Genomic DNA, 14,155 nt, shown 5'->3' with positions numbered 1-14,155 from the left:
TTCAAGGTTGGGTTCACACTCTCTCCCAGAACAGGGATCTCTGCTTCTGCACCATGAGCTTGTAGTGCCACTTGTATCCCACTTCTCTTTTTTGACCTTTTGACTTGATCTAAGAGCTAAAAAAAAAAAACCTCTCCTCCTCTAATTGTCCTTAAAAGAGTTTAGCGTAAACTTGTCAGAGCTAGGGCTTTAGGAAAACAAAAGCCAGGAAGAGAACTATCTCACTGACATCCTCTGCTTCCGGCCCAGTAACAAAAACTTTCTCTAAGCCAAAAGAACATCAAAAAGCTAGGTTACACTTGCGGAAATGGGAAAGGGAAAAGAGAAAAAGTAATATTTGGCTAAATTATCCTGGTCCCCAAACAACAGGTCCTGAAATAGAAGTATCAGGTGCAATTACAGACAAGTTCTCCTTTGCTGAATATTATCAGGCAGCTCCTAACAGCACCAGCCTGGGAAAAAGACTTACTCCCTACTCTTGTTAATAATTTCCTTTAAGCCACTTCACCTCTCTGGAAATAATTTTGGGCATTTATGCATTCCACTAACTTTTATACGCCTACTCTCTGCAGGAATTTGGGGACAGTGTGGTATAAGTCTTGGGGCTTAAAAATATGCCTTGAACTCGGGTTGCATATAGCACATAAGCCAAAAAAAAAAAAAAAAAAAAAAGCAATTGCAAGGACAGGGATGTGCCCGAGATGCGAGGGGAACACCCAGAAAGGGAACCTGCCATGGCCTGGAGGGGAGCAGTCTGAGCTGAGTCCAGCAGGAGTAGATGATATGCATGCTGAGGGTGCCTAAAGGACCGCACTAAAGAGATAGGAATGAGGTGTGAGGATCATGGAAAAGTTGACAGGAATCAAATCCCAGTGCCCACTGTGGTTTGTATTATCTCCTAATAGCCATGAAGTATCCTGGGAAGATTTTGGGGCAGAGGTTGAATGCTAGGGTTTGGTTGTGTTTTTGTTTTTTTGTTTTTTTTTTAAGCAACTTAGCATAAATTTATTGCCTTACAGTTCTACAGGTCAGAGACACAGGTCTTACTGGGCTAAATTCAAGGCGTGGGCAGGCATGAGTTCTCTCTGGAAGCTCTGGAGGAGAATCCATTTCCTTGCCTTCTTCTGCTTCTAGAAGCTGGAAAAATTCTCTAGTTTATGACCTCCATCCTCCATCTTCAAAGCTAGCAAAAGCAAGCCGAGCCTAGCTCCTGGCAACCACTCATCTACTTTCTATGTCTATAGATTTACCTATTCTGGATATTTCATACAAATGGAATTGTAAGATATGTGACCCTGTGTTCTTTCACTCAGCAGGTTTTCCAGGCAGGTTCATCCATGCTGTGGCATATATCAGTATTTATTCCTTTTTACGGCCCAATAAAATTCCATTATATGAATAAGCCACATTTCTGTCTAGCCATTCACCCTTTGGTGAACATTTGGGTGGTTGACACTTTTAGCTAATATGAATAGTGCTGCTAAAACATTTGTGTTACAGGCATTTGTTTGAGGCCTGTTTTCATTTCTTTTGCATACGTAGTTAGGAGTGGAACTGCCGGGTCACTTGGTAACCCTAGGCTTAACTTTTAAGAAACCACCACCTGTTTTCCACAGTAGCTTCACCATGTCATTCCCACCAACAACATATGAGGGTTCCCATCTCTCCACATCCTTGCCAACGCTTGTGATTTTCTGTTTCTGTTGTTTGTGTGTATTGCCCCCACACATATAGCTAACCTAGCAGGGAGGTGAGGTGGTGTTATTATGCTTTTGATTTGCATTTCCTTAATGGCTGCTAATGCTTAGTATCTTTTCAAGATTTGCTTTTCAAATAACAGAATTGGGAAGTTACGTGAAAGGCAGATTTAAAAGAAAGTGAAAAGAAGTTAGGAAAATCAGTTTTCCAGATTAAATCTGGTGAGGCTAGGAATTAAAAAAATAAGAGTAAGGAAGGGAAAGAAAAATAAGTTGGAGAAATATTTAGAAAGTACAATTGTCCGAGTTTAGGGACCAGTTAAGTGGAGATTCAAGGGCAGGAAGAAGTCAAAGTGCCCCATCATCCCTATCCATAAAATGAAAGGGTGGGCCATATGACCCAAGGTGCTTGCCAGCACAAGCATTCTTTCTCAGAGTGACTTTACTTTGCAAATATCAAAGAGGCTTATAAGGTAAAATTTATTCAGGGCTTCTAAAAATTGATGTTGCACACATATATCAACTGCTTATAAAAATAAGCCCTTCTCCATTGCAGGGACAGATGAGAAAGGATAAAATTTAAATGGAAACAATTTAATTATTTTAAAATCATTCATTAATTAGAGTATCTAAACCAATGTAGCCTATAAATATCGGTCAATGTGTTTAACATTACATCCCACAAGTGCCAAGGGCTTGTTACTCTGATTAAGGCTCTTGTCCTGTCAAAGGGGACTATGGATTCTAATGAAAATAATTTTTTAAGATCTACACAATGGAAATAAGTCAATGCTCCAGGCCCCAATTAAAGGCATAAAAGTTTTACTTTAAAATAGAATAATTCCCTGATAAGAAGGGCAGGTTACATTATGATTAACTGATTTTATAATTTACAATTCTCTTAATTTGGGATCTGGCTTTCTCTGTTCTTACAGAAAAATACCAAAGTTGGCACATTTTAAAATTTAGACCTGATTTGCGTAAATCCAAAACAGTTTTATTAAGAAGACTTCTTCAAAGCTATGAAGAAATCAAAAGAAAATTTTTCATTATATAAGTCTTCTCTTAAAAATTTAGGAATGCATCTAATTCATAAATAAATTTAAGTGGTATAATCCCAAGAAGCAAGAATTGTATCCACTTGTAAAAGATAAAAGTAATAATTTTATCACCTGTGTTAATACTAAACAAAAACAATTTGTGCTATGATGGCCACGTGAAATAACTTGCTATAACCCACCCAATCACTGTAAAACTGTCTTTTTTAAAAGATGGATGAATCCTTGGCTTTTATTATCACTAGGTCATTAAAATAGCAAAAGAATGGAAGAATTTTGCCCTTCATAAGCTATATTAAAACATCTTTCATTTTCTCAAGTGCTTTTCTCCCATTTGTTCACAATTATTCATCATTTCTTTCTCTTAGCTTAGTCACCTTCGAGGCACACATTTCATTCAACCATTAAATTGAATTACCATCCTACCAAATAATTTATATTCTCTCAGTCTTACTCCTAATAGGGTATAAAATGTACATTTTTCTAGGACTCAACCTGATTGCTAAATCATTTCCACTGAGGGTTCGTAGAGAGGCCATGACCAAAGTTAAAGGCTAAACTGTGAGGTTTGTGAGGAAAGGAATTAGAGAAAATGTCTTCTTGGCCTGATCTCATCTTGCACAGCTCATATACCTGGAACTTTTTTACCCTAATGGGCCCCATTCACATTAAGACCCACCACTGCTCCCAAACTTATCCTACAGGGATAAGCAAGCATTATAACTTCTGATCCTCCTTTTCTTCCCATCCACCAGTTCCTCTTTGCAGGATATTGGGAAATTATAAAATGTTCCTCTTTAGCAATATTTTTCATCTTCAAGTTTATTTTGTCTTATCTTAATATAGATACTCCAATTCTCTTATGGTTGCTGTTTGCATGGAATATATTTTTCCATCTGTGGTGTAATAAAATATAACTATTTCCTTTGGGCCCCAGGTCCCTGACATTGGAGCTCCTAAAACCCTTGGAATTTACTGTCTTTTGTATGTTAATGAGATGATGATTCAGGTGGGAAGGGGGGCATAATAGCTTCAGAATGAGGCCTATTTGCCAGAAAAATCACCATTGATTAGAATGTTGAGGGATCCCTGGGTGGCGCAGCGGTTTGGCGCCTGCCTTTGGCCCAGGGCGCGATCCTGGAGACCCAGGATTGAATCCCACATCGGGCTCCCAGTGCATGGGGCCTGCCTCTCCCTCTGCCTGTGTCTCTGCCTCTCTCTCTCTCTTTCTCTCTCTCTCTCTCTCTCTCTCTGTGTGACTATCATAAATAAATAAAAAAAATAAAATAAAATAAAATAAAATAAAATAAAATAAAATAAAATAAAATAAAATAGAATGTTGAAACTTTCAAGCCCTAACCCCCAACTTCTGGGGAGGACAGAGGAGCTGGAAACTGAGTTCAGTTATCTGACAACCTTATTTAATCTGATTAAGCTGATTTAATCAGCTGTGCCTATATAATGAAATCTCCATTAAAAACCCCTTAATGATGGTGTTTGGAGAGGTTCTGAGTTGGTATGGACATCCATGTGCCAGCACAGTGGCACACTCTGCCTGATGGGGGACAGAGGCTCCTGTGCTTGGGACTTTTCCAGACCCTACTACATACCTTTTCATCCAGCAGTTCACTTGTATCCTTTATAATAAACTTACCGTAAGTAGAGCTGCTTCTTGTGGGATGCCCGGATGGCTCAGCTGTTGTCTGCCTTTGGCTCAGGGCATGATCCCGGGTCCCTGCACAGAGCCTGCTTCTCCCTCTGCCTGAGTCTCTGCCGTTCTCTCTCTCTCTCTCATGAATAAAATCTTAAAAAAAAAAACAAAAACAAAAACGAAAACAAAAAACTCTTTCATTCTTGAGTTGTTTTAGTGAATTGGCAAAACTGAGAGTGTGCTGGTCATGGAACCCCCAAATTTGTTGTCATCTGGGAAGAAGTGTAGGTTGCCTGGGAATCCCACTTGCAGTTGGCGTAGAGATGGAGATAGCCTTGTGGAACTAAGTCCTTTAAATCGTTAGGTCTGATGTGAACACCAGTAGATAGTGTCAGAATTGGATTGAATTATTGTACACCCAGTTGATGTGAGAGGACTGGTATGGTGTGGGAAAACAACACAGATTTTGTGTCCAAAAGATGCACACCACTTTTTTATTTCAACCTAGTTAGATCTTTGACACTAAAGTATGACTCTGGTAGATGGCAGATAGTTGGATCTTATTTTTTTTTTTTAAGATTTTATTTATTTATTCATGAGAGAGAGAGACACAGAGACATAGGCAGAGGGAGAAGCATTGCCTGATGTAGGACTCGATCCCAGGTCTCCAGGATTGTGCCCTGGGCCAAAGGCAGACGCTAAACTGCTGAGCCACCCAGGGATCCCCTGGATCTTATTCTGTATGGGTCTGACAGTCACTACCTTTTTTTTTTTTTAATTGGAGTTCAATTTGCCAACATATAGCATAATACCCAGTGCTTATCCTGCCAAGTGCCCCCCCTCAATGCCCATCACCCAATCACCCCAATCCCCTGCCCACCTCCCTTTCCACTACCCCTTGTTCATTTCCCAGAGTTAGGTGTCTCTCATGTTTTGTCACCCTCACTGATGTTTTCACTCCTTTCCCCTTTATTCCCTTTCACTAATTTTTATATTCCCCAAATGAATGAGACCATATAATGTTTGTCCTTCTCCGATTGACTTATTTCACTCAGCATAATACCCTCCAGTTCCATCCACAGCAAAGCAAATGGTAGGTATTTGTCATTTCTAATGGCTCAGTAATATTCCATTGTATACATATACCACATCTAGTCACTTCCTTTTAATTGGATTATTTTATCCCTTCACATTTAATATTATTATTATTGATATTGTTTAATTTATGTCTCATTTTACTTTATAGTTTCTATATGTCTGTCATTTTTGGATTATTTTTGAATTATTTTATTAGTGTTTACTCTAGGGTCAGTAATAACTTATTAGAATCTGCTTCAGATTTATATAACTTAATTCCTATAAGATAAAAAAAACTTTGCTTTACTATAGCCCCATTCCCATCCCCTATTTTTTGTGTTACTATAGTCAGGTATACTAAAGCTATATATATTACAAACCCAAAGAATACAGTGCTATAATTATTACTTTATATAATTTTATGTCTAAGAGATAGAAGGGGAAAAATCTATCTATAGGGTTTTTATATTAATTGTCTGTTTTACGATTTCTGATTCCTTTATGACTTCCTGGGTATTTGAGTTACCATCAGATTTCATTTTCTTACTCTAGTGCAGTGTCATTTTCCCTCATGCTCTTTTGTACTGTTCTTGTCAAATATGTTACACCTATATGTTATAGGTCCACCAGTATAATTTCATAGATATCATTCTATGTAGTTTTTAAATCAGTTAAACAATATGTAATTATACTTTCTTTTGTAGCTGCCTGCATAATTACCTTTACCAGCACACCTTGTTTTTCTATATGAATACAAATTACTTTCTGGTTTTAATTTCTTTTCAGCCTCAAGAACTTGCTTTAGTATTTCTTTTTTTTTTTTTAATTTTATTTATTTATTAGAGAAAGAGAGAGAGAGGCAGAGACTCAGGCACAGGGAGAAGCAGGCTCCATGCAGGGAGCCTGACGTGGGACTCGATCCCAGGTCTCCAGGATCACGTCTTGGGCTGAAGGCGGCACTAAACCGCTAAGCCACTGGGGCTGACCGCTTTAGTATTACTTATAAGCTAAGTCTGCTAGCAATGAATTATTGCAATCTTTGTTTATCTGGAAATTCTTTATTTTGCCTTCAGTTTTTAAAGATAGTATCCCTGGTTATAGGCCTCTTGACTAAAATTTTTTTTCTTTCAGTACATTAACATGTTATCCCACTGTCTTCTGGACTCCAGTTTCTGCAAAAGATTAGCTGTTAACATTACTGGGATTCACTTGTACATATAGCATGATTTTTCTCTTGCTGCTTTCAAAATTTTCTTTCTCTTTGACTATGATTTATCGGAGTGTGGTTATCTTTGCATTTAACTTTCTTGAAGTTCACTGAGCTTTTTGAAGAATTAAGCTAATTCTTTGTTTTATTTTGCTTTATCAAATTTGGGACATTTCAGCCATTATTTCTTTCAATGTTTTACCTGCCTCTTCTCACTTCTTTCCTTCTAGTATCCCCATTACATTAATCCCATAATTAAGCATTAATTATGCAACTAATGCTATCTCACTTTTTCTGAGACTTTTCATTTTTCATCATCTTTCTGTTCTTCAGATTGCATAATCTCTATTGATCTAGATTCAAGTCTGCTGATTTATTCTCCTACCAGCAAAAAATATACTGTTGAATCCCTCTAGTGGATTTCTATAAGAATAGTTCTTAAACCAATTCCTGCTCCTGCTATCTTCTTTTCCTAAATCCAATAATTCAGTTCTGCCTTTCAGAGGTGACCCAAAACCTGAGTCCCAATTACTTCATCCTGAGAGATTTCTGGACTTTGTCTCTACCAACATTCATGGAAGTTTAGTGAGCATCCTTGGATTCATGCTACAACTGTCTACTATCTGTAAGGCAAATGCCCTTATTCCTGTTTTAAATAAACAAGATAACTTAAAGCCAGAATTGAGCAGTAATTTATCTAGAAAATGAAGGACTAGAAGGCAGTTCTTCAGAATCTTAACCAAACCAGTTATTGAGTCTGCATAAGAGTCACCTAGCGTTTTTTTTGTTTGTTTGTTTGTTTGTTTGTTTTAATTCAGATTCCTGGCTCCAGTCATTCTGATTTGAAAAAATTGAGGTAAAACTCAAGAATTTGAATTGTTAACAGCACTTCAGATGATTCTAGTATATGGAATCTGAGAATGGTAATATAATAGACAACCAATATCATGTTCAAAAGCAGTAGGGAGAGAACAACCACCTAGTCAGGCAAATTTAAGCATGGGAAAGAGAAAGCATCCTAATTTTCTAATAGATTATCTTCGTCTGAAATTAAGAGCAATGACTCCAAGCTGGGACTTAGTGGCCAAATAGTTTTTATCCTTAAAGAACAAGGAAGAACATTATCTTAGTAAAAACATTAATCTCAATATGACTAACTTTCCCAACTCCAAATAATTTTAAAGAATATTCTAACATTTCCAATATTTTAAGCCTTTAGAAGAAATGAGAGTTTCAAAGCAGTATCTACAGATCACATCTGGAGTTGGATGATTTCCCAGATTATTAGCTTTTTAAAATATTATACCCCCTCTTATTCCAATAAGGTTTGAGATTATTTCTGTAATTTATTTTGATACATAAATTTACTCAGTGTCTATTATAACAGGCTTTTTTATATAAGTAAATAGAACAAGGCCCTGCCCTCAATGACTCAAACAGAAAGATGAATACATTGATTCAGACATAATCTGTGGAATATTAGGCAGCCTTCTGTCTATGTCTCAGCTATTTTCCTTAATAAGGTAATTATCTGGGATCCCTGGGTGGCTCAGTGGTTTAGCACCTGCCTTTGGCCGAGGGCGTGATCCTGGAGACCCAGGATCGAGTCCCACATCGGGCTCCCTGCATGGAGCCTGCTTCTCCCTCTGCCTGTGTCTCTGCCTCTCTCTCTCTCTGTGTATCCCTCATGAATAAATAAATAAAATTTGGGCAGCCCGGGTGGCTCAGCGGTTTAGCGCCGCCTTCAGCCCGGGGTGTGATCCTGGAGACCCGGGATCAAGTCCCACGTCAGGCTCCCTACGTGGAGCCTGCTTCTCCTCTCTCTCTCATCTCTCTGTGTATTCTCATGAATAAATAAATAAAATCTTAAAAAAAGAAGAGTAGATAAAAGTAAAGCAAAACAGCATCAGTAATATTATGGAGGTCTTTGTGCAGATTCTGACATTTAAAAAATAAATAAATAAATAAATAAATAAATAAATAAATAAATAAAATTTTAAAAATAAAAGGTAATTATCTTGGACTGATTATTTGATTTCCTCCCTTCTCAGGTTCTTTGTATAACAGAGAAAATAACATTGTCTACTTCATTGGATGCTGTGGGAGTTAAACAGTATAATTCTCAAAACATTAAAGACATAACTATCCTCCAAACTTATAGCGAACCTTAGAGAAAGAGTTATGTAACTCATTAATGAGCAAGTCAGAATGACAAAACTGATTCAGAGGAGTATGGGAGAAGCTGGTACACATAATAAAATGGAACAAAGTTTTGGAAATAGCTTTGTTAAATTATTTATAAAACTTTTAACATCTTATAGTATCTTAAGTGATCTTTTCCATAGAAATTAATTGCGTCTCTAACATTTAAAAATTATTTGCAATGTAACAATCTGTTAGAAATTATCATCTAATTCCATCTGGGCCCGAATCAAGAGTAAATAGAAAGTCAAACAAAGATGTATTCCTAGACAATTAGATAATGCTTGAATTGTCCTGTCAAATAATATTCCAGCATGGTAAGACATGCAGTCATCATTTTGCCTTATTTCCAAGTTTTGGATAATTTTTCTTAATACACATAAAGGGTTTAGCACAGAGCCTGCTACATAATTAGTGCTGAAAATCTGATAGCATATTTATTATTTCTATCTTTATAATCCCAGCTCTGCTGTATACTAGCTGACTGATCTTGGGCAGTGTTCTCTTTCCTTTAGTTTTGTCAACAACAAAATGAGAATAATACCTCACAGGACTATCACAAGGATTAAGTAAGGATTTAATAGGTGCAAAACACTTAGTGTCTGGCACATACTAATCACTAAATAAGTGAAAGTGAATGCTTTTATTCCCCAAGGCATTTGATGTCACACTATACCCAACATTTTCACAATATAAGGAAATAAAAGGGGGAAAAAACATTGCAGTGATGTCAAGAGGGTAGGCACAGCTGGTCAGAGGATGCCCAAAGACCTTTTGCAGCTTGAACTTGGACTAAAGAGCAAGCTATTTATAGCTGGCCTGGGAAACCAGCTCACCCTTACCTCAAACATTATTAAAATGAACACATTCCAGAGTTCTGAAAGCAAAGATAAGTTTTATACTCTTGTCTAGTTTTTGCTCTCATCCTGACACAGTAATAAGACACAACACACTGTCACAGGTTACTATATGAACTAACTGATGTTTAGACTAAACGTAGGCCTACGTGTCCATGGTATCTTTCCCTGGGGATAAAATGTTAGTTATTTTTTACAAAAAGCAGCTTCTCCAACATGTTTGACAGTCGCATTTGATGTGGTAATAGAAAGCAAATGTCATCACCCATCAAACAACACAATCACAGCCTGAAGAACAGTTCTCTTATTTTCCCCTCTATGCAAGGAACATCTGAAATTTGTATAAGGAAGACTAATTATTATCTTCCCAGCAATCTTCTCCTGCCATTGGTACATTGAGGAACACACATTCGACCAATGATCAGCTTATGCTGGTGTAAATATGACATGAATCTGAGCTTTGTGGCCTTCTTCTCCATGAGTTGCTACATGAAGGATATACCCAGAAAACCAGAGACATTTGACCAAGAATGAAAATAGGACTGATGGTACAAATCACTGGGTAGCCACCTGAAGTTGTGTCTCTCTCATCCCTGGTCATATTTCCTAAGTTGTGAATGCAGCATCTATGAAGCCAGATGGCCCAGCACAGAGACTGTCACAAAGGATGTGCATTTTATTTTATTTTATTTTTTTAAATATTAATTTTTTTTTAATTTTTATTTATTTATGATAGTCACAGAAAGAGAGAGAGAGGCAGAGAGAGAAGCAGGCTCCATGCACTGGGAGCCCGACGTGGGATTCGATCCCGGGTCTCCAGGATCACGCCCTGGGCCAAAGGCAGGCGCTAAACCGCTGCGAGACCCAGGGATCCCAAAGATGTGCATTTTAATAAGCATGTAACAAGAATGAGATAGGATATGAAGTGTCATCCTATAGCCAATGATTTGTTTTAAAAAAAAAAGTTGTCATGGCCTTTCCAGAAGCAATTTGTTCTTCCCTACATATTTATTTAACTATTCATTTATTGATTTATTCTCTAATGATAGAGGTAATAACTATGTTACCAATTTCAGATAATCTGCATACTATAGGAGAGAACAAAGGAATAACCAAAAGCTCAGTATAATTTCACCACCTGAATATTATCCTACCAACATGTTTTTGGTTTATGTACCTCTGGGTATCTTTTCATGAGGGAGGGAGAGAAAAACCAAACCTGTGGATATTTGTACATCCACCTGGAACTTGGCTGGCAGATAAGGCTTTGTTCCAGTATTCTAAGTCTGCATAGCAAACCACCACTCAACTTAGTGGCTATAAAAACAGCAACATTGGGATGCCTGGGTGGATCAGTGGTTGAGCATCTGCCTTTGGCTCAGGGTGTGATCCCAGGGTCCTGGGATCGAGTCCCACATCGGGCTCCCTGCATGGAGCCTGCTTCTCCCTCTGCCTATGTCTCTGCCTCTCTCTGTGTGTTTCTCATGAATAAATAAATAAAATCTTAAAAAAAAAAAAAAAACAGCAACGTTTATTTTGCTCACAAATCTGCCAGGTCACAATTTGTGCAGGGCTCAGTGGATAATTGACTTTGCTCCACTCTGCATCAGCCAGGCAGCTAGAAGGCTGGGGCTGGCATCATCCGAAGGTTCTGTCAGTTGTGTGCCTGGCGCCCAGCCTGGAAGAGCTGAGCCCGACAGCTGGGTGTCCTTAGGCATCTCTTGTTTTCTATGTGTCCTGTCTGTGTGGTGTCTCCATCATGGCAGCTTTGGGCAAGATGGACTTCTTACACATCAACTTAGGCTTCCCAATGCTCATGCACAGCTAGGGGTGGAGGAGAGAGGGGGAGAATATAACCTTTTACAACTCCATCTTGGAAGCATGCAGCATCACTTCTGCCACATACTATATCTTTAAAACAAGTCACTAGAGCCAGCCCATATTCATGGAGAGCACAACCTGGAATCTACCTTCTTGGAGGAAGTATCTAAGAGGTTCTGAACATGTTTTAAACCCCCTGGGAAACTTAGCACTTAAATGGATAGTTGAATAAATAAATAGGGAAGGGTGAACCACTTCTGAGAAAGGTTGTAAAAATCTTTTAACACTAATCATCTGTTTCCTCTCTGTGACATTATAGCTCATCTCATTCTCAGAATATACCAATTAAAGAAAACGCAAACTTTCTGTGGCAATAAACATTTATTGGCTGAATGAATTTGTCACATCATAAGTATTTTCCTTTATCAATGAATATTTTTACAGTATAATTTTAAAGGTTGTACTGTGGGTGTATCATAATTTATGTAACCAATTTCTAGTTAATTAATAAGTATTAGGCTATCTTGTTGTATAGATGGCTCTATGATTAAATCTCTACCTGGTTTTGATAACTTCATGAACATAGAATTTCTGGGGATGTATATATTTAAGGTTTTGAATAGCTACTATAATATGTCCTAGGTTTTTTAAGTAGGTTTTAGAAAAGTTTTAGCTTCACAACAAAATTTAGCAGAAGGTACAAAAATTTCCTGTACAAAAATTTTAGAAGAGTTTTCAGAAGAAATTTAACTATTTTAAGTAGGTTTTAGAAGAGTTTTAGCTTCACAACAAAATTTAGCAGAAGGTACAAAAATTTCCTGTACAAAAATTTTCCCAGTCCCTACAGATGCATAGCCTCCACCATGATCAGCATCCCCTACAAGAGTGGTACCTTTGTTACAATCCATGTACCTATACTGACACATCATTATCAGGGTCCATAGTTTACATTAAAGTTCACTCTTGGTGTTGTAAAATCTATAGGTTTAGATGAATGTATAATAATATATATCATTGTAATAACATACAGAGTATTTTCAGAGTAAAATGACATATATCCACAATTATACTATCAGGAACAATAGCTTTCCTAGCTTAAAAGTCATCTGTACTCTGCTTATTCTCCTTCCCTCCCTGGCGGCCCCTGGCAAACACTGATCTTTTTACTATCTCCATAGGTTGACTTCTTCCAGAATGTTGTATAGTTGGAATCGGACAGTATATAGCTTTTTCAGATGGGCTTCTTTCAGTTAGCAATATGTATCGAAATTTCTTCCACATCTTTTTACGGCCTGATAGCTCATTTCTTTCAAGCATTGAATAACAAACATTCCATTGTCTTGATGTACTATAGTTGATTTATCCATCACCCACTGAAAGACAGCTCTGTTGCTTCCAAGTTTTGGCAATGAATAAAGCTGCCTAAATATCTGTGTGCAGGTTTTTGTGTGAACATTAATTCTCATTTTCTTTGGCTAGACACAAAGGAGCATGACTGCTATATAAAAGGTTGATGTTTAATATTGTAAAACAAAACAAAACAAAACAAAAAAAACCACCAAAGTGTCTTTTAATGTGGTTGTATTATCTTGCATTTCCACTAGCAATGAATAAGAGTTCCTGTTGCTCCACATCCTCTTAAACATTTGGTGTTGGCAGTGTCTGGATTTAGGCCATTCTAATAGGTATGTTGTGGTATCTCCTTGCTTTAATTTGCATATCCCTGATGATATATGATGTGGGGGGATTTTTTTTTTAAGATTTTATTTATTTATTCATGAAAGACATACACAAAGAGAGAGAGGGAGAGAGAGAGAGAAAGGGAGAGAGAGGCAGAGACACAGGCAGAGGGAGAAGCAGGCTCCATGCAGGGAGCCCGACATGGGACTCCATCCTGGGACTCCAGGATCATGCCCTGGGCCAAAGGCAGGCACTAAACCACTGAGCTACCCAGGGATCATGGGGGGATCTTTTCATATACTTTTCTGCCTTCTGCATAAACTCCTTTGTTGAGGTCTTTGGCCCATTTTTTAATCAGTTTCTTTGGTCTTTTACCATTGGGTTTTAAGAGTTCTTTGCACATTTGGGGTTAACAATCCTTTGTCAAATACGTCTTTTGCAAGTATTTTGTCCCAGTCTGTGACTTGTCTTTTCATTTATTTGACAGTGTCTTTTCCAAGTCAGAAATTTGCAATTTCAATGAAATCCAGTGTATTGGTTATTTCTTTCATGGATCATACCTAAAGAGTCTTCACCAAGATCATCCTGATTTTGTTATCTTCTAAAAGTTTTATAGTTTTGCATTTTACATTTAGGTCTGCCACCCATTTTGAGTTAATATTGGTGAAGGATGTATCTTTGGTGTCTAGATTAATGTGACTTCCAGTTGTTTCAGCTCCATTTTCTGAGAAGACTGTTTTTTCTCCATAATATTCCCATTGCTCCTTTGCCCAAGATCAGTTGGCTGTATTTATGTTGGTCTATTTCTGAGCTTTCTATTCTTTTTCCTATTCTTTTTTTTAAAGTGGGGATTGAACTCATGACTCTGAGATCAAGAGTAGACACTTAGCCAACTGAACCACCCA

The sequence above is a fragment of the Canis aureus genome, chromosome 7 (assembly GCF_053574225.1).
Source record: "Canis aureus isolate CA01 chromosome 7, VMU_Caureus_v.1.0, whole genome shotgun sequence".
Taxonomy (NCBI): domain Eukaryota; kingdom Metazoa; phylum Chordata; class Mammalia; order Carnivora; family Canidae; genus Canis; species Canis aureus.
This window is presented reverse-complemented; position numbering follows the sequence as displayed.